Raw genomic sequence first — 26,537 nt, forward strand, 5'->3', positions numbered from 1 at the left:
CTCCATTTTCTGGGGTCGGGATCTTCCTGAGAAGTAAGCAATAAAGCTTTGCTGCAGAAGATTCCGGTTGTCCTGAGTGTGTTCTTGCCGGTGGGGACAAAAGCTCGGGATAAGTGGCGCCGAAGACCCGGGGACTTTATACCATCACACCAGAGCAAGGAAGATCCCTCGTTCGCGGGGCGGAATCAGAACTGCAGGACACTACAGCTCTGCAAGGTAAGTATTGTCTTGAAATTTCTCCAGAGTTAGATGCCCTTTTGATTGTTTGCACGGCGATCACACTTTCCCTTTCAGTTTCGTTTTGCTTCCACCACTGGAACTGCTGACTGGTTCCCAGTCGCAGTCAGGCTCGGACAGCACCTGGACAGTGCCTGGACAGTGATTAGTTTCAGTCACGGTCAGGACTGGATAGCGGCAGTATGGGAATTTCTCACTCTGTAGTAGTGGCGTTAAGGTCAGTCCTGAAGCAGTGTGGCCTAAAAATTGCCACTAAGAGTATAGAGGCATTTGTCAGGGAGGTAGACCGTGTGGCACCATGGTATGCTTGCTCAAGTTCGTTAACTGTCACTTCTTGGGATAAACTGAAAGGAGATCTAGTTAGGGAACAGCAGAACGGCAAACTTAAAGCAGGGGTCATGCCGTTATGGAAATTGGTGAGATCGTGCTTAACAGATGAGGATTGTGAGCAGATGGTAGAAGCAGGGCAGAAGATTTTGGACGAAATTCAAGACAGTCTATCAGAGGCAGAGTGGGGAGAGAGATTGAAAGTTGGGACGAAACAAGGTGCACCGAAGAATTTAGGCCTTTTCACGGGCCTTGAGCCCGAGGAAAAGAGATATAAAGGAAAGAATGCCTTGGGAGAGATTAGAAAAAGGGATGTAAAGGGAGAGAAGAAGAGAGAAAGAACTGGAGAGGCACATAAGGAAAGGAGCCTCTACCCGCCATTAGATGAGTTTAAGGCACTAGCTGTCAGTAGCTCAGAATTGGATAAGGAACTTAGCTCCTCTGAGGAGACAGACTTAGAGGAAGAAAGATACCAGCCAGATGAAAGAAGAGCTAATCAGTTACAGAATAACATAAAGAAAGCAAAAGTAGCTAGAGACAAATGTCAAATCACTATGCGATCTTCAGATCCGCAACCTCTGGGTCCTAGTACACCTCCGCCCTACGTGCAGAGGTATCAATCAGACTCATTCATTTCAAAAGAGGAACAGAGAAAAGTGCAGCAAGCGTTCCCAGTCTTCGAAGGCGCAGAGGGTGGACGCGTTCATGCCCCAGTGGAGTATATACAGATTAAAGAATTAGCAGAGTCAGTTCGTAACTATGGAGTCAATGCCAACTTTACTGTAGCCCAAGTCGAAAGGCTTGCGACTCTGGCAATGACCCCTGGCGATTGGATGACCATAGTAAAAGCCGCATCTCCTAACATGGGAATGTATTTAGAATGGAAAGCTTTGTGGCAAGACTCCTGCCAAGCACAGGCAAGGGCCAATGCCATTGTTGAAGGGGACCAAGGAACATGGACTTTTGAGTTGCTTACAGGTCAGGGACAACACGCTAATAACCAGACAAATTACCATTGGGGAGCTTATGCTCAGATCTCAGCTGCTGCAGTTAAGGCATGGAAGGCACTCTCTAAGAAGGGAGAGGCAAGTGGGCATTTGACCAAGATCACCCAGGGCGCACAGGAGTCATTCTCAGATTTTGTGGCTAGAATGACAGAAGCGGCAGGGAGAATTTTTGGGGATCCAGAAACAGCTATGCCTTTAATTGAACAGTTGATCTATGAACAGGCTACCCAGGAATGCAGGGCGGCTATTACACCTAGAAAGAGCAAGGGACTGCAGGATTGGTTGAAGGTTTGCCGTGAGCTTGGAGGGCCACTCACTAATGCAGGTTTAGCAGCTGCCATTCTACAAGGGCAAAAACACCCTGACATGGCTGAGTTCAAACTCTGCTATAATTGTGGCAAACCGGGACACTTAAAAAAGGACTGTAGAGCCCTTGTCAAAAGGAGAGCACCAGGACTGTGTACTAAGTGTGGAAAAGGATATCATTGGGCTAGAGATTATCGTTCAGTCAGGGACATTCGAGGCAGGCCCCTGCAGCCAGGATTCCCTCAAGCAGTAGATAATGAGACCATTCCAAAAAACCAGTACAGGGCCCTCAGGTCTCAGGGCCCGAAAACATATGGGACCTCGACAGGCAAAAGGTGGACCCCACAGTCCGCAGGGCAACAGAAGGATCAGCTGGGTTGGACCTCCGTACCACCACCCGATTCATGCTAATGCCCCAAATGGGGGTACAGCCTATTCCTACTGACTATAAAGGACCTCTGCCATCCGGGAGTGTTGGCCTAATATTGGGCCGGGCCTCCCTTACCTTACAAGGTCTTATTGTTCACCCTGGAGTCGTAGATCAAGACTATGAAGGGGAACTTCAAGTTCTCTGTTCCTGTCCTCAGGGTGTCTTTTCTATTTCACAAGGGGATAGAATAGCTCAGTTAATAATTTTGCCAAGCCTACATGGCTGTTTTCCTTCCTCTGGTGTCCCTCGAGCTACCAGAGGGATTGGTTCTACTGGAAATGATTCTGCTTACTTAGTGATGCCTCTTGACTCCAGGCCATTCTTAGAATTAGTTATAGAAGGAAAACAATTTAAAGGGATTTTAGACACAGGAGCAGATAAAAGTATCCTGTCTTCCCAATGGTGGCCAAAAACTTGGCCCGTTACTCAGTCATCACGTTCTTTGCAAGGTTTAGGTTATCAGTCCTGTCCCACTATTAGTTCCCGTTCTTTGAGCTGGACAGCTCCTGAAGGTCAAACAGGATGATTCACTCCCTATGTTTTACCACTCCCAGTAAATCTCTGGGGGAGAGACATTTTACAGGCACTAGGACTGACCTTGACTAATGAATACTCGCCACAAGCTGTTCAAATAATGAAGAAAATGGGCTATAAAGAAGGAAGGGGATTAGGGAAAGGAGAGCAGGGTAAACTTGAACCTATCCCTCAAAAAGGTAATAATGGGAGACAAGGTTTGGGTTTTTTCTAGGGGCCGTTGAGGGCTCCATGCCCATACCATGGCTTACAGAGGAAGTTGTATGGGTTCCTCAATGGCCTCTCTCCTCTGAAAAGTTAGAAGCAGCTACAAAACTAATTTCTGAACAGCTACGCTTGGGTCATTTAGAGCCCTCTACCTCACCCTGGAATACACCTATTTTCGTAATTAAGAAAAAATCTGGCAAATGGCGCTTATTACATGATCTTAGAGCTATTAATGCACAAATGCATCTATTTGGACCAGTTCAGCGAGGGCTACCATTGCTTTCTGCCTTACCCAAAAATTGGGAAATTATAATTATAGATATTAAAGATTGCTTTTTCTCTATACCTTTATGCCCTCAAGATAGGCAAAGATTTGCATTTACCATCCCAGCCACTAATCATTTAGAACCGGATCAAAGATACCAATGGAAGGTCCTACCTCAGGGGATGGCGAATAGCCCCACCATGTGTCAACTGTATGTGCAATTGGCACTTAAGTCAGTTAGAGAGCATTTTCCATCATTACAGGTGATAATTTATATGGATGACATTTTGATTTGCCATAAAAATTCACAGTTATTGCAAGATGCATACCCTATATTAATAAAAACGTTAGGGCAATGGGGATTGCAGGTGGCCACTGAAAAGGTGCAAGTTGCTCGAATGGGAGCCTTCCTAGGGTCACTCATTTATCCTGACAAAATTGTTCCTCAAAAATTAGAGATTCGCAAAGATCAACTACATACCTTGAATGATTTCCAAAAATTGCTAGGAGATATTAATTGGCTAAGACCATTTTTGAAAATTCCATCAGCAGAATTAAAGCCCTTATTTGACATATTAGAGGGAGATACCCACATCTCCTCCCACAGAGCACTTACCCCAGCTGCATGTCAAGCTTTACAAACGATAGAAAAGGCCTTACAAGATGCTCAATTACAACGCATTGAGGAGTCAAAATCATTTGAATTGTGCATATTAAAAACTGCACAGTTACCAACAGCAGTCTTATGGCAAAAAGGACCCTTATTGTGGGTCCATCCTAATGCTTCCCCTGCAAAAATCATTGAGTGGTATCCTAATGCAATTGCTCAACTTGCACTTAGGGGGATAAAAGCAGCTATTACTTATTTTGGGAAAGAACCTCATATGCTAATCGTACCTTATACTTCTGCTCAAGTTCAAACCCTGGCAGCAACAACTAACGATTGGGCAGTCTTGGTTGCCTCTTATTCAGGACAAATTGATAATCATTATCCAAAACATCCAATTTTACAATTTGCCTTAAGCCAAGCCATAGTGTTTCCAGTAATAACAGCCAAACACCCACTTCCGGATGGGGTAGTAGTGTATACAGATGGATCCAAATCTGGCATAGGTGCATATGTAGTAAATGGCCAAGTAACATCTAAACAATATAATGAGACATCACCCCAGATTGTAGAGTGTTTGGTAGTTCTAGAAGTCCTTGAAACTTTTCCGGGACCGCTCAATATTGTATCTGATTCCTCATATGTGGTCAATGCAGTTAATATGCTTGAAGTTGCTGGCTTAATTAAACCCTCTAGCAAGCTTGCTCACATTTTTCAGCAAATTCAGTCAGCCTTGTTACATAGAAGACATCTTGTGTATATTACTCATGTTAGGGCTCATTCTGGCCTTCCTGGCCCCATGTCTCATGGAAATGACTTGGCAGACAAAGCTACTAGAATCGTGGCTGCTGCTCTGTCCTCGCAGTCAGAGGCTGCAAGGGAGTTTCATAAACGCTTCCACGTGACGGCTGAAACATTACGCCACCGTTTCACTTTAACTAGGAAAGAAGCTCGTGACATTGTCACCCAATGTCAAAACTGTTGTCAATTTCTGCCTACTCCTCATGTAGGGGTAAACCCCCGAGGCATCAGACCATTACAGGTCTGGCAAATGGATGTCACTCATATTTCCTCCTTTGGAAGAAATCAATATTTACATGTTTCCATTGACACCTACTCTGGTGTTATGTTTGCTACACCTTTAACAGGTGAGAAAGCCTCTCATGTTATACAGCACTGTTTAGAAGCATGGAGTGCTTGGGGCAAGCCCACAATTCTTAAAACTGATAATGGGCCAGCATATACCTCTACTAAATTTCAGCAATTTTGTCATCAAATGGATGTCACTCACTTGACTGGCCTTCCTTATAATCCTCAAGGACAAGGCATTGTGGAACGTGCTCACCGTACACTTAAGTCTTATCTCATAAAACAAAAAAGGGGAGTTGATGAGACTCTGCCCTCAGTGCCAAGAGTAGCTGTATCTATGGCACTCTTTACACTCAATTTTTTGAATCTTGACGAGCAAGGTCGCTCTGCAGCTGATCGACATAGCTCAGACCCTGATAGACCAAAAGAAATGGTCAAATGGAAGGATGTCTTAACTGGTCTGTGGAAAGGCCCAGATCCTATTTTGATAAGATCCAGGGGAGCTGTTTGTGTTTTTCCACAGAGTGAAGACAACCCATTTTGGCTGCCGGAACGACTCACCCGCAAGATATTCATCAAGGATGGTGCAGAAGATGCTGACCTCCCGAGGACTGCTCCTGATCCTGACAATGCTGAACTTGTCTCAGGTTCCTAGTATGAGGGGCGAACAGAGATGGGCCATTCTTTCGACTTTCCCTAAACCAATGCCAGTTCGCCATAATGCTATAGTTTTTCCAAAATTCTTTACTACTAATAAAACATTAGATTTGCCATATCTACCCTATGATCCCACCCGAGCACCATTAGGGGAAAATCGCTCTTTATTAGAACAGGGTTCTTTATGTTTTCAAATGAATGGACCAGGAAAATGTATCAACCTCACAGCTCGAGTTTTGGGGAAGTTTAATGAGCACCGAGGAGGTTGGGTAAGCACAACCCAAGATACTTCCAATGCAGATATAACCTTTACAAATCGGACCTTTTGGCAGGAGGCAATTTGGGTTAATGGTACATTTCTACCACCTAACTTTTCAGACAAAGAACGTCCCCACCAACCAAAAATAGCCCCTCATTGTAGCTTGGAAGATGAAGGGCTGATATTGCCTTGGTCTGATTGTCAATCCTCCATCACTCGTTGGGCAGATCAGAGTAAAACCTTTTCCTTTTCTCCCAACATGATAGATGATCCAGAGAAGGAATTTGTTATGAAAAAGGAACTTTTCATACAGGACTTTAGAATTCATCCCTTTCACAAGTGGGTGCTTTGTGGAGTCAATGGCAGTTGTACAGAACTCAATCCTTTGATCTTTATCCAGGGAGGAGCAGTTGGAAAGGCTTCTTTTAATGGCATCTCAAGATTTGCTCAGTATTGGGGAATACATGCTGCCTCCCAGGATTCTTATGGATATACTAATACCAGTGTAGAGATCACTGGGTTCAATAAAACTTTGGTAAACCAGATTAATTATCCATCTACCCCAGTCTGTGTTTACCCCCCTTTCTTGTTTATTCTTTCAAATGATTCATTTGAAGTCTGTTCCAATGATTCTTGTTGGATTTCTCAATGTTGGGACATAACAAAGAACACCCGTGCCATGGTAGCACGGATCCCACGTTGGATCCCGGTTCCGGTGGAAACACCCTCCACCTTATCCCTGTTTTGACAAAAAAGAGATTTTGGAATTACTGCTGCCGTGATCATAGCAATTTCAGCCAGTGCAGCTGCTGCTACAGCTGCAGGGTATGCTATGGTTAGTACGGTTCAATCAGGCACAAAATTAAATCAGCTTTCAGCAGATCTGGCTGATGCCATCACTGTCCAAACTTCTGCTAGTACCAAGTTAAAGGGAGGGCTGATGATATTGAATCAGCGCCTTGACCTGGCAGAAGAACAGATAGGAGTTCTATACCAGATGGCCCAGTTGGGTTGTGAAAGAAAACTGGAAGCTCTGTGTATTACCAGTGTCCAATATGAAAATTTTACTTATGCAGCTAATCTGTCTAGACATCTTTCCTTGTATCTTGCAGGAAATTGGTCTGAGGGATTCGATGAGACTCTTGAGGCCCTGAGGGTGGCAGTTTTAAAGATCAACTTAACGCGAGTGGACCTGTCATTGACAGAGGGCCTCTCCTCCTGGATTTCATCTGCATTTTCTTATTTTAAGGAATGGGTGGGGGTGGGTTTATTTGGCGTTGCCACCTGCTGTGGACTTGTGTTCATGCTCTGGTTGGTTTGCAAGCTCAGAACCCAACAAACACGTGACAAGGTTGTGATAGCTCAAGCACTTGCTGCCATTGAGCAAGGCGCCTCCCCCGAAATCTGGCTATCTATGCTCAAAAATTAGTTGACATTGGTGGCTGGCCTCTTTTGTAGAGTTCGCCCTAGGTCATTTAGTAGTTACTGTCACATAGCACTGGGGTATCCAGGGACGGGCAACTTTCCTCATGCACAGATCATCCTAAGACACGGGGCCCAGTGGCGATAGGGTTACCCTATGACAGGAAAAGGCTGTGACATTGGAGGAATGACCTAAGACAGGAGCCACAGCGGATGGGCATAATTACACAGACCTAGTCCAGCCTCAATTTAATAAAATAAAAAGGGGGAGATGTGGAAAGCCGTGCAGCGTGCAGTGTGCAGCGAGCAATCGCTGTGGAGAGCCGTGCGCGTGCCGCGAGCAATCACCATTATAAGATGGTGCTGGCCTCCACTGTGACAAACTAGTAAACAAGCCTTGTGCGCAAGTGCGAGAGTGAACTCACTCCTAGTCACTGCCCATTCTCGGGGTGTAATAGTGGTGTGATGAACGAGCAACGAATCAAGAGCTGTCACGCCACATCAGGTGCTGAAACGTCATGGCTGAGTGCTATATAAGAGACTCCATTTTCTGGGGTCGGGATCTTCCTGAGAAGTAAGCAATAAAGCTTTGCTGCAGAAGATTCCGGTTGTCCTGAGTGTGTTCTTGCCGGCGGGGACAAAAGCTCGGGATAAGTAAGTATCTATTAATCAACTTTTCCCAATCCATTACTTTCCCAAGTACTCTGCCAAGCCTATTAATTACCATTCTACTCTCAGTTTCTATAAAATAACCTTTTTTATATGTCACGTGTGTGAGATTATAAGTAGCTGCCTCTCTCTGCTTTGAGTGTTTTGCTTAACACAATGATCTCCAGTCCATCTCTGCTATGACTACCCATAACACTCCATTGTATGTAAGGACAACATTTGTTTTGTCTACTCAGCAGTTTAAGACAATTAAGTTAATTTCATTTTTCACAATTACAAACAGCACTGTAATAAAGATGTAAGGGTAAATGTCTCTTCAAGACACTGTTTTCACTAAGCTTGGATTTATACACCTAGATATAACAATAGTTGGATCATATGATAGTTTCTAATTTGCTGAGAAGGAGACATGTAGAGTATTTTCTGTAATAGTTGTACTAGTTTACATTTTCATTAACAATGAATAAGTGTTCCCCCTCTCTGCATATTCTTAATAGCACTTGCTATTTCCCAACTCCTTGTCAATGCTCATCCTACTAATGTGAGTCATTGTGGTTTTGCAGTTCCTAGACAGTTAGTGTTTGTGTACCCACTAGGTAAATTTATGTCTACTCTTAATAAATGTCTTCTTAAAAGGCTGGAGAGATGGTTTATTTGGCAAAAGAAAATATCCTAGAAGTATGAGGAGTTAAGTTTAGATCACAAGTGTCCACACAAACCATTATGTGTAGTGGCATGCACTTATAATTAGAGAGCTGTGGAGGCAAAGACTGGAGGATTCCTGTGAACTGCTACCCTACTGGTCTGCTGGAATAAATGAATTAATAGTTCCATGAGATATCTTGTCTCAAAAATGAACTGTGGTCAAAGAAGACACTGACTTTAACTTCTGACTTCCAAATGCATGTGCATGCTTATATACACACAAGAACATATATACACACATACAGAAATATATGCAGATAAAAATGTCTAGATCTGTCGGACTTTTGGGGGTTATTTGGTTGGTTGGTTGATTGGTTGGTTGGTTTGCTTTGCTTTGCTTTGCTTTGCTTTGCTTTGCTTTTCTCAGGGCTTCTTTGTGTAGCTTTGCCATTGGTTCATTTTTAAACAAATAACTTGTTTTTTTGTTATTTACCTTTTAAATTTTTTTTACAAATTCTGTATATAGCCAGCATGTACCAAGATTTCATATTGCAGACACTTTTTTACTAGTTCTATACATGGTCTACATACTAAGTTGTGTTTGTCCCACATGCACTGAAGCAGTTCAGTTTTAGGTAGTATTATTTGCCTTCTTCATTTTTCTCTCTGAGGTGCTCACCCCACCTCAGACCCGAATATGCCTATTCCAATATGCTGAAGCAGTTTCCATGTTGCCTCTGGTGATTTCAAATCGAAGGTTATACTTGAAGCTTTAAATTCATTTCATATTGATTTTATAAATGGTGAAAGACAGGGGTCTAGTTTCATCTATCTGTGTGTAGCTAACCAATTCTTTCAACAGCAATTGTTGAAAAGACTGTCATTCTACATGAGTTTCCTATCATCTCTGTTGAAGCTGTTTCTGTAGATAAGTCCCTTTCCTTCTAAGCTTTCTGCTGGCTTACAATTCCATTGGGCTGTGTGTCTGCTGTTATGCTAATCCTCTATTATTTTCCTTACAACAGCTCTATCCTCAATTTTAAAGTCATGTAGCATAAAGCTCCCTGATTCCTTGTTTTTGCTCAAAATAATTTTAGCTATTTGCAGGTTTTTATATTGTTCCATAGCCTGTTTCCTAAACTAAAGCTAAAGGATTGCTATTTGCCCAACGACATGTTGATACATTGCTTTTAGCAAAGGGTTTGGAAAAATGTGTTTACTCTATCTTCTTTATGAAGTACTTTAATTAAAAAACCTATTCACTCATGACATTTTAGAAAAGAAAATTGACTCAGTGCCCTTAAACTGAGTTCAACATGGAAATGCTTCTTTATTATGAAAAATAAGTTCTTCTCTGTGGATATCTGGTTAAGGACAAAGAATAAAAGGAATATTTTCTGTCCTAAAATTCTAAGACTCTTTAGTAAGTAAATTTCTGAACAAAAAAAAAAACCCATATGTATGAAGGTTCCATAATGAAATTTATTTTGCTTTGTATATTGATTTAAAACAAAGATAAAAAGGAGAAATATTTCTGTCTGAATGACACCATCCTCATTATTTCTCTAATCTATATGCCCCTTTCCTGAAATTGTGCTGCTTTAGAAACAAGGTATCCAACTTTATATAACAGATTAAAGATACAGCTTTGACCTGAATAACAGAAACATATTTAAAAGAGGAGCATCCAACTTCATTCTTGTTGTTCCCCTGTGTGAGTTAGATGATAGAAGTTCAATGCGTTTTGATTAATAACAGTGTCAAAGAATCCAATTTGGGTAAGGAAGACTAAATCAGTGATTCAAAAATATATCAAAATTCTATATTTGTACCCAACTTTTCTTTAATTAACAATTTACAGTAACCAAGTTTCATTATATAATTTCAATGATTGTTAAAGTTCAATACATATTAATTACATTTCATTTCGATTATAATTATAGTAATAAGTCCAAGTCCATTAGAATGACGATTACTTAAAAATCAACTATACAGACATAGAAAAGAATAGATGGAAATAATCCATTATCCCATCAATTCATGCGTGCTAGTGAATCAGTGAGTATTCACTAGGCATCTTATCTGTGCCCTGACCCATAATTAGGTCTCATTTGGCCTGGATACCACACATGGGATTAAACAAATCTCAAATGTGGAGTAATAACTGCACTGATAAAAGAAGTGACAGACTTTTTTCAAAGAAACTTGTCAGTCCAGTAATATAAAGGATTCAATAGGTAGAAGTGGAGTCATGATCACGGGCAAAGATCCTCTTTAACAGCAGATCTGGATAAAGATCTAAAAGAGGGTAATGATGTTAGACAGGCCAGTGAAAGGACAGGGCAGGGTTATATACTGCCCTTGAGACAAATCTGACAGTGTTTTGTTGGGAAGTATATTGGAGAATTAAGAAGAAAAGGGAGTCAAAGTTGTTAGCTAGTTTTTAGATCAAGCAGCTGTCTGACCTAAAACTTGTCCTTTTCTCTGTCAGTCTGCATCAAAGATCAGTAGATTTGGAACCATCAAAAAAAAAAAAAAAAAAAAAACCCTGAATAAACTTTCTAACTTCACTTGCTTTTAGCTACTTGCTTTCACTGCTAATATTAGAGGTCACCTAGCAAATCCATATGCTCCCATTATATTTGCTACAGATAGCAGCCCTGGTCTACAGATCACAGTAATAACTGTTGTCCAGTTTGCATTTTAGGGATTTGGTGGTAGCTTGAACCAACTGAAAATGTTAACTCTTCAGTTGGATCTTCATGAGTGTCAAAAGTTGACTCTTTTTATTTCACATAGTTTTAATTTTTCAATTAAAGCCAAGTTACATAATCTTCCCCTTTCCTTTCCTCCCTCCAAACTCTCCAAAGGCTTTTGATGTCAGAAGTCCAACTGCCACCATGTTTGACATGACAGGGTATATATTCAACAAAATAAAAATGTACGGCTTAGCTAGATAACCTCTAATATTAGCCATAAGAGCAAGTTGATCATACATGTGCAGAAGATTAATTAAAACATCTTATTTCCAACCACTTTTTCCTTGTTTCAGATCATCCATGTTTCACTGTCCACCAAACTACTATCACTAGAAACTGAAATTCAGACTCACACCTCTGCCTACATATTTGCCCACATCAGGAAACACTAAACATCTTGGTAGGAATCACCTATACTCTGAACTCTCCTAGAAGCCAGTATAGAAGATGCTTTATCCTCCTGTTTGTTAAAATCCTCTTAATTGCATTGCATGCATTTATAACCTCATTTACATGACCATGTGTACTAATTCTCTTATGAAAGCTAACCTCTCAATAAACCAATGCATATATAATGAAGTTGACCAATGCTTGGCTTACACAATTACACAAAAATGTGTTGGTTAGGGAGTGATCAAATCTAGTCATCTATTTTATCAGCTACCCATGTGTTTGGAATATGGGCAGGAAATTAAATGAGTAATAAGATAACGTGATGCTTCTTGGTTAATTTGCTGCTGCATAAAAGTTTCTTTAAACAGTACTTGCTCAAAAAGAAAATTCAGGACAGAATGCACTTCCTGAAGGCCAATTATAATATAATTAAGCAAATGTTCTGTAAAGGTGATTCTTAGCCCTGCCAAACTTTGAAGAATTATTTCCTTATGTTCCACAATTCCAACAATGGCTAAGATACATCTATCCCTCACAGAAACCTAGGAGAAAGGAAAAACTTTTGACATTTACAGCATCTCATAACCCTCTAAAGCACAGAGGTAATTAAGAAGTGATTGAAATTTTTACTTTGAAACTACTGAGTGTTTTTAAATAGTTTGGTTGTTTGCAGTTCTGAGATGCTCATATGCTCCCATTGTTCCTATATGGAGAAAGTGAAAAGTCCAGGAAAAGTTAGCTCTGAGTTACTGAGGTCAGATTCTTCCTCAAAGCTGACCTTAGAGATTTCTCTCTAGTCTTTTCAAAGATTTGGAAATACCCTTCTTACATGAACCACCTTTTGCTTAACCTAACTAACATAGCTTGAATATTTTATTCTGGAAGCTGGCTCCATCTTGATTTTGATGACTTATGAATCCAAGAACAAATAAAAAACCTTTAAGTACAAAATTCATGTACCTTAAAAAACAAGGCATTTTTAATTGAGTACATTATTTTTCAAGTTCCATTTTTACTAATTCAGTTGAAAATATTATATATTGAACACATTATATTACTTTTTTAAATGCACAACTCATTACAGAGTTGAAGAAAATCATTGATTGTGTTGATTCTACAGTAATAGCACAGAAATCATTATTTCTATTATCCTGTCAAGTTCTGTCTTAAAGACTTAAAATAGCTTTTTGCAACAGAACATCCTAGAAAAAGCCTATTATTTTCTGTTACAAGCTAGGGGAGTTATTGTAAATGATAGTATTAGAAAGTCAGAAATTTATCCACACTATTAAATATACCCACCAGAAATCTGAGTAACAGAGAAAATTTAGATGGTTAAGCATAATCCATAACATTTATAGGTGGTGCTTTTCCAAGAATATTATCAATGACCCTTAGATTTCTGTCACACTAATCAACCATCTCCTCGAAGGTTGGTAAGATTTATTTCCAATATGTTTTATTAAGCAAAGATTAAAAGATAATGTGCTGTGGGCTTTTAAAGGGAGTAAACCTTTTTCTTTCTAACAACTATAACCACCTTGTACAATTTATCTATATTCTATGATGTTGCAGAAGACCAAAGAGATACTCACTGCTCAAAGGCCTAAAAGATGCAATGGCCAAGCTTTACCCTACCATGTTATTCAACAACAGTCTTTCCAAGTCCAGCATAAGCAATAATCATGTGTACATATATCAAACCATTGTGGCTGCCTGAGGCTCAAGCCCTGCAGGGCTAAGATCTTCTACTGAGGAAGTGTGCCAAGAATTTAAAAATAGGAACATCTGTGTTTGATCAAACTGCTGTCTATTTTTAAAGACCTAATGACCATGGAGACTTTAAGACAGTAATTTCTAATGTTGTGGTCAGGTTCTGATTTTATATCAATTATTCAGGAAGTATTTCTTTTAAGTGAATTTTGCCATTGAATATTTAAACATCATATATTTTCATATGCTATTCAAATACTTAAAGAAGAACATCCAGCAGGTTCAATTAAAGCACATGTCAATAAGTTTCAGAACAAAATAAATTGATATGTATGGTAAGCTATCTTAAAGAATTTCTTAGCAACAGTCTTTCATAATTCTATACCAAAGAAGATCTAAAATTAGAAACATGAGAGTTCTAAATCAGAAGTTATTCAGCTGAAAAAGTTCTAACTAATTCACAGCTCTTTTGATGGCATTTATGTTTCTCTGTTTACTACTTGGTCCTAGATTACAGAGCAAAGCAAAACAAGTGTTTCAATAAGATCAAAACATAATCTTGAGACAATGGGTTTGATAGCAAAAACATTCCTTCCAGAGAGGTAAAAATTTCACCATAAAGTTCTGTTCTGCAGGTGCATAATGCAGAACCACCTACCAAAGATGCACATACCAATAAGATCAGCTTCTCTAGTGTAATTATAGGTATGCAGGATGGCTTTAAAAAAACATAATTTGCTTTTTTTTTTCAGATAGGAAAGGTTTTGTGCTGGTTCCTGGCATTATTAAAATAAAGTTTCTTTACCCGTGCTTATTTGTTAAAATCTGGAAAGAACTTTTGAAAGGAAAGAACAGGTCCAAAAATGTAGTTGCAGGAGCCAAAAGAAGCTTCCATAGGAACAGTCAGAAGTTCAATTGATTGCTTAAAAAGAGAATCAGAAAGGCATAGAACAGCTCCCCAAGAAGAAGCAGTTGCCCATCAAAGCCTGTGTCAATGCTGGGGATGGACAACATTATATGGGATGCTACATCATTTGGAGAGCTTTTTATCTAGGACATAAAGGTTCTGTGTTGAGAACAACATAGAAATACATGCAAGGCAGGAGCCTGAGACCAGTTTAAGGAGAGAATACTGGTAATGGGTGTCACGTATACATCTCTGACATTATTCTGAAAGTTAGGGCAACCATCATGGTCAGCTTCCAAATATGTTCAGAAGAGGGGTACATAATCAAAAACCATTGTCTTGAGATTCTGTGGTGACTCCGTGCAAGACAACTGTCAACTTAGAAAGTCATTTCTTTATTTATGGAATGTAAATGACACCAAATATCTAAAGTGTCTTATAATCTACAAAGCTACCCACTCCATAGTCTTTCCCTATTTGTGATGCCTTTTAGCATTTTCTCTGCTTATTACTGTATGTTGGCAATTTAAAATTTCATCTTATTTAGATTAGATTGAACTAACAAAGAATTTATGTCTCAAGAAAGAATGGTAATTCACACTCAATGATCTATTTCTATCTACTTGAAATTATTGGCCTCTGATCACAGAAAGGTACAAAGTAAGGCTATTTGAAACATAGAATATCATAGGTATCATCAAGAATATAAAAGCAAGACTCTTGTCATGTGAGAGAGCCATGGCCAACACTGCCTAGATGTCCTAGAGATCTAGGGTTGAATCAAACACTACTGTGAAACAAACATCAATGAAATGAATCCTAATGATATTCTGCTATACTCAGAGATTTGTGCCTAGTTCAATTGTCATCAAAGAGACTTCCTCCAGCAGTTAATGGAAGCAGATGCAGCGACCCATGGCCAAACATTATGCTGAGCTGGGGGAACCCAGTAGAAGAGAAAAAGGAAGGATTGAAGGAGCCAAAGGAATTGAGGACATCAGAAAAACAAAAATCCCAGATGTTCACAGAGACTGAAGCAACCATCACAGAACCTGCATGGGTCTGTGCTAGGTCCTCTGCATATATGTTGTGGTTGTTTTGTGGGACTCCTAATAGTGGGAATACGGGTGTCCCTGACTCCTTTACCTGTCCTTGGGACTCTTTTCTCCCTACTGGTTGCCTCATCCAGCCTTGATATGAGGAATTGTACTTAGTTTTATTGAGTCTTGTTATTTCATGTTCAATTGAGCACTAGGAGGCTATTTCTTTTCTAAAGGAAGAAAGAGGATCAGTGGATCTGGGAGAGGAGGGGAGAAATGGGAGGAGAGGAGCGAGGGAGGCTGTACCACATGACAGAAGAATATATATAAATATATTCATATGTTTATGAAAATTTTACTTAAAGTAATAATAGGTGAATAAAGTTAATTTATGATATCAGAAAGCTACCTAATCATCCTTTGTTCAGATTATAATCTATAAAATGAAACTAATAATTGATATAATGACTATCATCTTTATATTTATACAATCTGATCATATAAAGCTTAGAGCAAGTATTAGACCATGGAAATATTATATATGGAATAGATAGACAGATAAAGGTATATGTGTTTAAGTGAATTGCCACCAAGTACAATAGGTATACATCAGAGGTCAATTAGGTTAACATAGGTTAGAGACTTTCCATAACAACATTCTGAACAAGATTTTCATTAATAAGTTCTTGAATTCAGTCTAGTAAGTTCTTAAATAAATTACTCAATTATATTTGAGAATAAATATTTATTTAGCCAAATGAATTATAGTGTTACTAATAAATAATATTTATTTGTATTAATAAAGCTATACATTGCATTTATGTATATGTAAATAGTTTTCTTATAAAGTGGGAAAGAAAAATACTATTTATGAGAAATTCTCACTTATATCATGTTTTTATAATAGCCATCTTATATTTTCTATTAATGTTAGGGACTAGGAGGGAATAACACTTCTACAGAAATACATATGATTAGAAAGATGAATTTTTTACATTTTTTACAATTACTATTATTCTGGAAGAGTGATTCCAAAACATATTTCTGGACATCACTATAAATTTGTGAGTTTTAAATTAACATTATATGTTGTACCTAGGGAAAATTCTCAAGAATGACCAATGCCAGTTCTGTGTGATCAGCATCTAATCTATGAAGTAAAACCACTGGGGAATGCCATTCAAATTTGAGTCATAGAACAAGGAAATATCAACCTGGTACTCACATATATGTTTCATCACTTCTATAAACTTTCATAGTGCTATTCATAGTATCAGACTATAGTAGGAATAAGTCTTACCCATATGTGAATCCCATGAGCCACACCAACTGGCTTAAAGCATGTCCACTGGTACAATAGTTGCACAAACGTTATGGGAGTAACCAACTACTTAGTGATTAGATTTAAGTTCCATTCCACAAATTAAAACCCATATTTGGCACTATTATTTGAACCAAGAACTAGTGCCTAAATAGATCATTAGTCCTAGTAGAGAACCTATTACTATTACTCTGTTATATGGTTATGACCAACCACAATTAACTCATCACTATATCCATAGACCAGTAAATTGGTTAAACTTCATCATAGAAGCTCATTTTTCCAATAGTTGGTGGTTTGCACAGAGAGACCCACAAGTCAAAGTAGAGAGACTAGGAGATTTTGTAATATTCATTCATAAATGAGAAATCCATATCATACCCCTCTACCCAAGTCTCATCCTCAGAACAGGATGCAGAAAGACTGTAAGAGCAAAAAGCAACGGATGACTACAAAGCAGTGTTGTCTGCTTACAGCAGGGCAGTTACACACATGAGTTCATAGCAGTTGAAACACCATTCAAAAAGTACCAAGCAAGCTTAGACTGAATAAAATTTAAGGATAAAGAGAGGAGGTGGGAACAAAATCTCATGCCCAGATAAGAAACAATAGCTTCTGGGATAGGGAGTGTCAGCTTTCTGCTCGGGCTCAGCCCCTGCTCTTTAGACTAGTTTCAGTGAAGGTCACATATGCAAATGAGCTTAAGTGAGTCATACAAATTGTACCTGATGGAATTGTAAAAAAATAAAAATAAAAAATAAAACAAGATATAAAGCTGAATGGGAAGGGGAGGTGGATTTTATCTGGTAGGAATTAGAGGAAGAAGTCTGAAAATGATAAAAGTGCACTGAATGTAATTCTTAGAGAACTAATCAGTGAAAAAATAAGAATCACAGTGTCAGTGCTAGTTGCGCTTGCTGCTGTTCCTGTCTCACTCCTACTCTTCTCAGCCCAAAGACTAAAAGGATGTGTGCATGTGTGTGTGTGTGTCTGTGTGTGTCTGTGTTTCTGTGTGTGTGCATGTGTGTGTGTCTGTGTGTGTGTATACTTATGTTATTTATACATATTATTTACATACAAAATAAACATGATTTATACTAGTGTTCCAGACACAAAAATGTTTCTTCAGGTAGTTAATGAATTATATAGTCTCTCTTTTAGAAACTAGAATATACCTGTGTCAGTGATGTCGCTTCTTTGCTTAGTTTACAAAAGATTGTGACCTCCATCTTACTAACATATTCCATTGCTTTTCTAGTTTGTATGCCTTGATAAAACTTATTATTGGTGGTAGCTGTCATGTGACAGTGAACAAAGTGTGACCTCAGTATGTTAGACCTGCAGCTTGTTAGAAACAGGGTGTCACAAGCAACCATTAAATGACCACAGAAGTTGAGTTGGATTTTCCGTTCCCCCAAAGAACCCTCAGATGGAGCAGGACCAATGCCTGACTTCAGCTTTATGAGAGACAAAGAATCATAGAATAAAAGGTTGTTATGACCAAATCTCTGACTTACAGAATCACAAGGAAAATGAATGCATGCATATCAATATAATTAAATTCTGAGTGTGTGTGTGTGTGTGTGTGTGTGTGTGTGTGTATCTTGACTAATATCACTGGAATTGTATATTCAAATGTTGTCTTTGCTGTTTGGTAAAGTTTCTTCAATAAGTTTGACCTTCATAATTTTTTAAACCAATGAAAATTCCTACTTTAAAATATCTATTTCCTTCTAGCACTCCCAAGGACACCTTTACCATACCATGATCTCATAAGCAGTCAAGAAGCACAAAGACTTGGAGTTTCTAGATTGTGCTCCCTATAAATGCTGTGCACACTCATAACTGATTCTGTGTCCACTTCCAAATGAACCTGTATTACTCTGTTTGTATTCTTACTCTTAACTCTTTTATCTAGCCCTCAAAATAGAATACCTGTAAGACAAATCAGATTCCTTTCTTTAGAAATAGATTCAGTTCTTTGTACCGAATGTCAAACTTAAAATGTATTACTAGAGCACTCTACTACAGAAACCCATTCTTGGAGAATGGAACCACAGAGTAGAACAAAAACAATTGCTCTAGCCCATCTTCTCTAATGATATTTATTATCATTTTCTCCATTCAGCCAGAACTCATTAAAATTATAGACATCCCTACTTTGACTTGCAAATGTTCTAGATAGCATTTTCAATGCTTCAAAACTTTAGTCAATAGACCTCATAATTCTGGCTTCCTTTTGGAAAATAACTAAATGATATAAATAGCAAATAAACCTGTTTGTATAATATCTTGAGAAATAGCAACTATATTTTATAAGCATAGAAAACAAATGTGTGCAAATAAATTTTTCCTAGAAAAATAATCTACATTCATAACTAAATATTATGGCTTTGGAGTTGTGTCAACTTTGCTGGACTCTCCATCTGAGATTGTATCACTATGGTTCTAGTCAGGACTGGCTACAGAGGAAAATTTCCATGACACATGGGGCAGGGGAGGAGTGATACAAGCAGTAGGGGATTTTCTCAGAGCTCAGTACAGACAGATCCTTTCTGAAATTCTAGTTTATGTACATATAAATCTCCAGAAACAAGTATGCCAGTTTGTTCTGTAGCTTGACAGCAAGGCTCAAGTTTGTTTTAGGAGGATAGATATGGGTTCTACTTGACTATAAAGTGTTCTCCCTCCTCCTTATGGGTTCTGTTTCATCCTTGCCCTTCTCCACTTCACATGCTCCACCTTCTGCTGGCCTGCTCACTGCAGGCTTGGCCCCAAACACAGTAGAAATAGGTTCACAAGGAATGGCTAAAGAGCTTGAACAATTAGGGAAGATGAAGCCTGGAAAATAAATGCTTTCTCTTCCACACAACTGTTTTACTCCTCTGTTCAAACCCAGGAGTTTTTGTTCCATGCATAGTATAAAGGGGTAACTATAATAATGCTTTGGACCTTTAAGGCCAGAACTTCCACTTATTTTTCTTATAAACTAGAAATTGCTGTTAAACTGGGCATAATACCACCACCTTGCAATGTTATGAGAATTAGAGATAATGCATGTACACATAGTAAACTCTAAACAAAGGAAAGCTAATATCACTAGTATAAATATTTTATATAATTTTTAAAGTCAGTGCCCAAAATAGCATGCCATGAGACATAGGAAGTGATATGCATTATACATATGAATACCTAATGAAAGCTAGAATGTTTATTAAAATATGTACCATGCCTATGAAGAGTGCAAAACAAAAAAAAAACATTAAAATGTCCAGTTTACGCTATATAATCACTTCATGATAGAAAAATTATGTTAACAACAAATTCTTTAAGATAAAGTTCTCAGGGAAACTGAAGACTAGAGAATCCTAAAGAGTCCCATGAATATGTTTAGGTTCACCAAGAAACATTAAACAAAAAGCAACTTACTAACTACTATCTGTGTATGGGTCTTGTTAGGCATTTTAAAAGAACAACATGGCATAACTCTTACTTGATGTATTTGTATCACAAATCCCTCCCTTTAAACTTAGGACCTGTATAGCCCACTCAGCCCATATTAGGAATTCAACTCATACACTTGCCTGACTTCTTCACAGATTTGTTTAATAGACACCTGTGCTCTATCTAAGTGGGGAACTGCTTCTGGCTTTATAAAAGAGACAGTAATTCTACCTGCTCCAAATTCTTTATCCATCAGTGCAATTCTTTTCCAACCCCAAGCCCTGCTCTAGGATGAAATATGAACATGGCTGGAAGGCAACAGCTTAATTTTCCTCATTCCTTCCTCTTTCTCAAGGCTCCATGACATGCTCTTTATTCCTCTGGTTTGTCTGTGCTACTTTATCTTCCCCAGATCCTATTATTTCTTCTTATTTGTTCTCTGGGTAATTTAACATCTATGCATTGGAGCCAAAGTTTAGTTGTGTCTCAGACAGACTGATATTTTTATATGTAAATAACTGAGCCTGAGAAACAAAATAAAAGGACATAAAAGAACTGAGCAAAACTAAGGACTTATTGTAGAGCATGTCATGACCTACCCTATTTTACATGAATGTGCAGATTATTCCTCATTCAGATAAACTGTAATATGAAGTATCTTGTGCATAGTAGGACATTTGTTATCTCCAGCCCCAAATCAGTCAACACAATAGCGCCCTGCTTCTACCACTGTGGTAAGCAAAAATCAGGGTCCCTACTCTTTTCCCTCACTTTAACTGACTGAATGATCAGATGAACCAACCATGTAAATGAACTTAATGTTACCTTAACAATGCAGTAGTCACAACAATGGGATCCAGTAACCTAGTAATCTCATTTGGCTGTGTGCTAGCACATTTAAAGGTGGCTGCTCTGATAAATTCTATGTATCACTGTGTCATTACTATTGCTCCTGTCCTGGCTAATGTTCCACTGATCCTTAGAGCCCAGTGTCCTTGATAATGCTTTGAAACATTCTCAGTTTACTTGGTGACATTAATTTGCCTTTATCTGGAACATTGTCTTTAGGGGTTATGAGTCTTATCTTAGCCCTTCACCTATGCTCATTATTTAGATTTATGAAGGACAAAAAGATATTTTAGCAATGTCTCCTTTAAAATATTGCCTAAGAGTAGCATCTTTTCTTATCAGAATATTTTTACTTCAGGCCTTTCAATGAGGAAGTTGTGGCTGTATAATATTCACTAAGGACATCTATTGTGTCTCCGATATACAGTTATACATCAGTATAGCTAGTGCAAGGTTAGCATCAATATAGCATTAGAAAGGATGTAAACTTGATGTAATGCTTTAATAATAGGGTTTTTATTTGTTTATTTATTTAAGTTTCTAAGACATGGTGCTACTATGTAGCCCAGGTTTGACTCCATCTTGCAATTCTACCTGACACAGTCTCCCAAGCAGTGGGATTGAAGGAATGCATTGCAATACCCAGCTACAGCATTCTACTAAAGTGTCTCTAAGAAGATTATGTGAGAGGGATAGATGATTATCATCTATGTGATCTTTCACAATGATGTGAGGTTCATTGCAATTTAGGTGAAATCTTAAAAAGACTTTAAGCAATTGATTTAAGGATTGTACTCAGTTATTTGTAGAAGGTAACTCCCGAATGGTCAAACTGAACCTGAATTCTAAACTACTGTGTGCTAAACTATTTTTATTGGGAGTAACTTAGGAGTCCTGTCACTTAGTCTTATTATTTATGATGCCACGGATATTGACATTCAAAAGCATGACTCACGATATTCCCAGTGCCACTGTCATTCAAGTGTGATATTTATAATGCTGCTGAGATCACTACTGTGGAACTGTGCGTTTCCAAGACTGCTGACTATTTACTTAACCCCCAGCTCTCTCAATACCTTCAAAGGCAATGCTATTTAGTTTACAGAATTATTAACAACGGGACAGCACTACTATTTTACTATTTGCCAGCCAACAATTATTGACCTTATGCCAAATTTTGATTGGCTTTACTGAGACTTAGTAGTTCTCATTCAAACATCATTGACCTCTTCAAACAAAGCTTACCACTCTCTGACTAAAATAAGAAAAATAATCGTATTATTTCTCTAAAAATCTTTTAGAAAGAGTTTTGATATTCAAAACATTGCATCTCTTCACACTGTATTTATTCATTCATTATAGTCTTTCTCTCTTCCTTTCTTTTGATACATAGAAATCTAGAAATCAACCTAGTTTACCCTTCCAACTGGTGAATCAGGCATGTATTTAAAGGTTGGTAAAGGCTATGAGAGCTTTATGTTGTGTTTTCAATCTAGTAGTGGTAATCTCTCAAAATTACTTGACTAGTTACAAAGGCTACACTTTACAGCTAATTAACAACTCGGACGTGTTTTTAACAGAACAATTTCTAAAGTACTTCTCAAATAACTATAATTAAAAGAACATGAAAATTATTTTCTTCTCAAAGAGATCTAGCAATCAAAATCTGAGAAGAATTTGTTAAGGCAATCCTGCTCTTTCTTACCCAAACTGGAAAAAAAATCACACTTTAATGATGAGCAACTGGGTTCAAGATAGTCAAAATTATTATTTTTTAATTGATCTTGGTGTCCATACTCATAATTTTTATTCTTGAATAAATAAGCCACTCCTTTGGTAATATGCTAGGAAGATTCATAGCAAGAAACAAAGAAAACTTCTAGATTCTACCTATACTATGCAAAACTAGACAGCTAATTATTCTAATAGCTATAGAGATAAGATTAACACACCAACAAAAATTTAAGCATTTGTAATTTTCTTGACAGTATCAGATATTTGATCAGTTTCAGATTTTTGATCTGTGCTAATAGAATAAATGAGTCTTCTTTTATGGAGGCTGCACTTCAGAAATGGCATATATGAATTTACCCAACACACATACATTGAGAACACAAAAGTACTTTAGAATTAGTTTATCTGAGTTTCATGAATGCTCAATCAAATTTAGGTTAAAGCTTCTTATCCATGTGTGACCAGCCATTGTTCAGTAAGAAACAGTCAATGAGACACAAAGAGTCTTGATTCTTTACTCTTTCTGGAAATAAAAATAAAACTCAACTCACAGTTGCTTTATTTAGTTTTTCCTCATACCAGTAAGCCTTTCTCTGCTTACCATTGTTCAGGAGTGATGTTCAGACACAAAACCAGACAAGTCACAATCCCTGTCCTCAGATTGGCTGTTAAAATCTGCATGCCAGGCTCTCTGATAAAAAAAAAAAAGCTCCCACAAAACTCCATGGCCTCATTGAGAAGAAAAATTGAAAAGCAGACAGGAGATTTCACAGGGCTTCCCAGCATGATCAGTGTTTGAACTGTGCTAGTTAGGCAGAGTGAACAAGAACTAATCCTGCATGCTTGCAGATCTTCTGGGTCTCTCCAGGGGCACACTACAGGCTGTGGCAAGAGAAGAGACACCGTCTAAAAGACTAGGTGTCAATTCAGAATCTATGTCTAATCCTAGACTCTGTGTCTAGCAGTTTCTGATCTTATGATTTAGTATGACAATTCCTTAAAACTATTGTGTGGTGTTCACATGGGTTCAGGCCAGAATCAAACCTGAATATTAAGCCAAATAAGAGATCAAGCTGATGGTCTTGGAAAATGTAGGGCAAAGGAGTTTAAAAGGCTTCAAGATAGTAACAGTTTCCTTATTTGGCAATTAGTGGGTTGTTGAAGATTTATGCAAGAATAACCTCCAGGTTTGTAAACTATATAGCAAATCCAAGTGGGTTTCTTACTGAGCTAGAGAGTTAAACACAGAAAAGGGAGAGCAGAGAAAGGAATACATCCACTTTACACTCACTAAATTTGAAATATCTTGTAAGGCAAAGAAGTAAACAGGTTTAGAGAGTCCTTGGAAATACCTACTTTAACAAATGGGATTAGGGAGAAAAGAGCAACAACGATTGGAATATTACTGTAGGAAATTATAGAAGGCATTCTACTCTGCTTCAGGTTCCGTCTTATAGTGCATGGTGAAGGTATTACTATCATCTTAGAGATAAATGGAGGATTAAAGAAACTCATTTGCCTAATATCACTAGATGGCAGTTGAAAGAAAGCAGGATTGGAACTCACAGAAGCCTCTGTTTATTAGTGATGCAGATTTTAAAATGTAACTAATACTATTCCATTAAGCCAACAGTGTTTGGATGTTTTGCCATAGTAACAATGGTTCAACAAATTACAGCATTTCCTTAATTCCATCTGCAACACTGTGCTCCCCTGCAGCTTACTGTATAAGAACCAGGCTTCCTGCCATGACCCTCTTTGAATCACTTGCAGATAGTCCTTTGTTGTTTCTTACCAGTCTAAAAGAAGAAAGCCAAGTAACCTGAGGTTTTTCTTCTCCAGCCAAACTATCTATACTGTATGGAGTGATGCGTTAAGTAAACATTAAAAGTGAGCTGATTTTAGAGCATAAGCAGATTCAGTTCCACAAAATATATCCACTACCTTAGTTAATTAGCATTAATGTAGCATTCAAGAATAAGAGGTTATACATTGCCAAGGCATTTCTCTCCTAGTTAATTATCAATAAATACAGGGTGAAGATCCTGTAGATGGTGAACATAATGATAATAATGACAATAAGAGCTCAAGCACATTATGTGCCTACAATATATCATCAGTGCTCTAAGAGTATACACACATCATTATAACAATGGCCAGTGCTTTGCAAGCTGTCCTTTGAGAGCTAGTGATCTTTTCTTCCCTTTCCTCCTAAATTCTAAAGAAGTTAGAGCAAAATGCTTCAAAAGTTAACTGGTAAATAATCTTTTTAAAAAACATTTATAGAGCCCAGAACATCTAGTGACCTTCAGATTATATCAGAATGCATAAATTGTTGCTTAACTTGCAGAAAAGTGACGTGTTTATCCAAAGAATTGTAAACTAATGCCAGAAGGTCAAGGTCAATTGCAATGTTATAGCCAAAGGAAAAAAAGCCAAAGGATTTTGAAAAAGCTAAAGAGACAGTGACCTGGCTTCGTACATATCATCCTTGCCCATGGCTTCCCTGTATTTCCCATCATTCCCTATAAAAGCCTGAGCTCTGATGTAACAAGATTCTCAAGCTACTCTTTTTAGTGTATGATAGTTTATCCCCAGTCTTTTCAAAGTGCCGGGCCTTGAATAAATCTGATTTCTCCTCTGCCAACTCTATGTATTTATGTGCTTATTTATTATGTTCTCTCTGGCTCTTTCTTTCTCTGGCTCTCTGCCTCTCTCTGTCTCTGTCTCTGTCTGTCTCTCTGTCTCTCTCTCTCTCTGTCTCTCTCGCTCTCTGTCTCTCTCTCTCTGTCTCTCTCTCTGTCTCTCTCTCTGTCTCTCTCTGTCTCTCTCTCTGTCTCTCTCTCTCTCTCTGTCTCTCTCTCTCTCTCTCTCTCTCTCTCTCTCTCTCTCTCTCTCTCTCTCCCCGTCCCTGTGTGTGTGTGTCTGTATGTGTATGTGTGTGTACACTTAGGGGTACCCATGCTGCAGCAAGCATATGAAGAGCAGAGGACTACTGTGTGGAATCAGTTTTATTCTTCCACATTTTTATGTGTGTTCCAGAGATTGAGCTCAGTTTGTTAAGGCTGTACATCCAGAACCTTCACCAGATGATCCATCATGCCAGTCTTTTCTAGTACTTCTCTCAGGTATTGGCTTTGTAGGGGGGGTACATGGACTTGGATGAAAAATTAGTATCTCCTTAAACCCTCACAATTGTCAACTAATATAGACTCATACACTGGAAAAGAAAAGAAAAAGAGATTTTATTTGTGGAGTGTTAGGTATTCCAATTCAGGAGATACAGGTCCAGACAGCTAAAAAAAAAAAAAAAAAAAAAAAAAAAAAAAAAAAAAAAAAAAAAAAAAGTAGTTCATCATCAAGGAAAGAATGCATAAACAGAATCAAAATATCCAGTGAGAAAGCCCAATAATCCTTGTGATAATTGATGTTCTTGCATACTGTGATTGCTTGTTCTGGCCTGTAACAAAAAAGTGGAAAGATGGTTAGGCATGACCAAAGTTCACATTCAGTTGGACTTTTATACTCTACCTCCTAAGGGCATCTAGACTGTGACTTTACAAGCTCATCCATCGGTGTTTTCATTGTCAGTTTCACACATATCACAAGTAAGGCAACTGAGAAAAGGATTAAATTAATTGGAAAATCACTCTGCTAATTAATGTCACTTGTGTACTAGAATCCTAGGTAGTAAATGAGGAGGGTATGACTGGTTT

Source organism: Mus caroli, unplaced genomic scaffold (genome assembly GCF_978045245.1).
Source record: "Mus caroli unplaced genomic scaffold, Mus_caroli_1 scaffold_2, whole genome shotgun sequence".
Classification (NCBI taxonomy): Eukaryota; Metazoa; Chordata; class Mammalia; order Rodentia; family Muridae; genus Mus; species Mus caroli.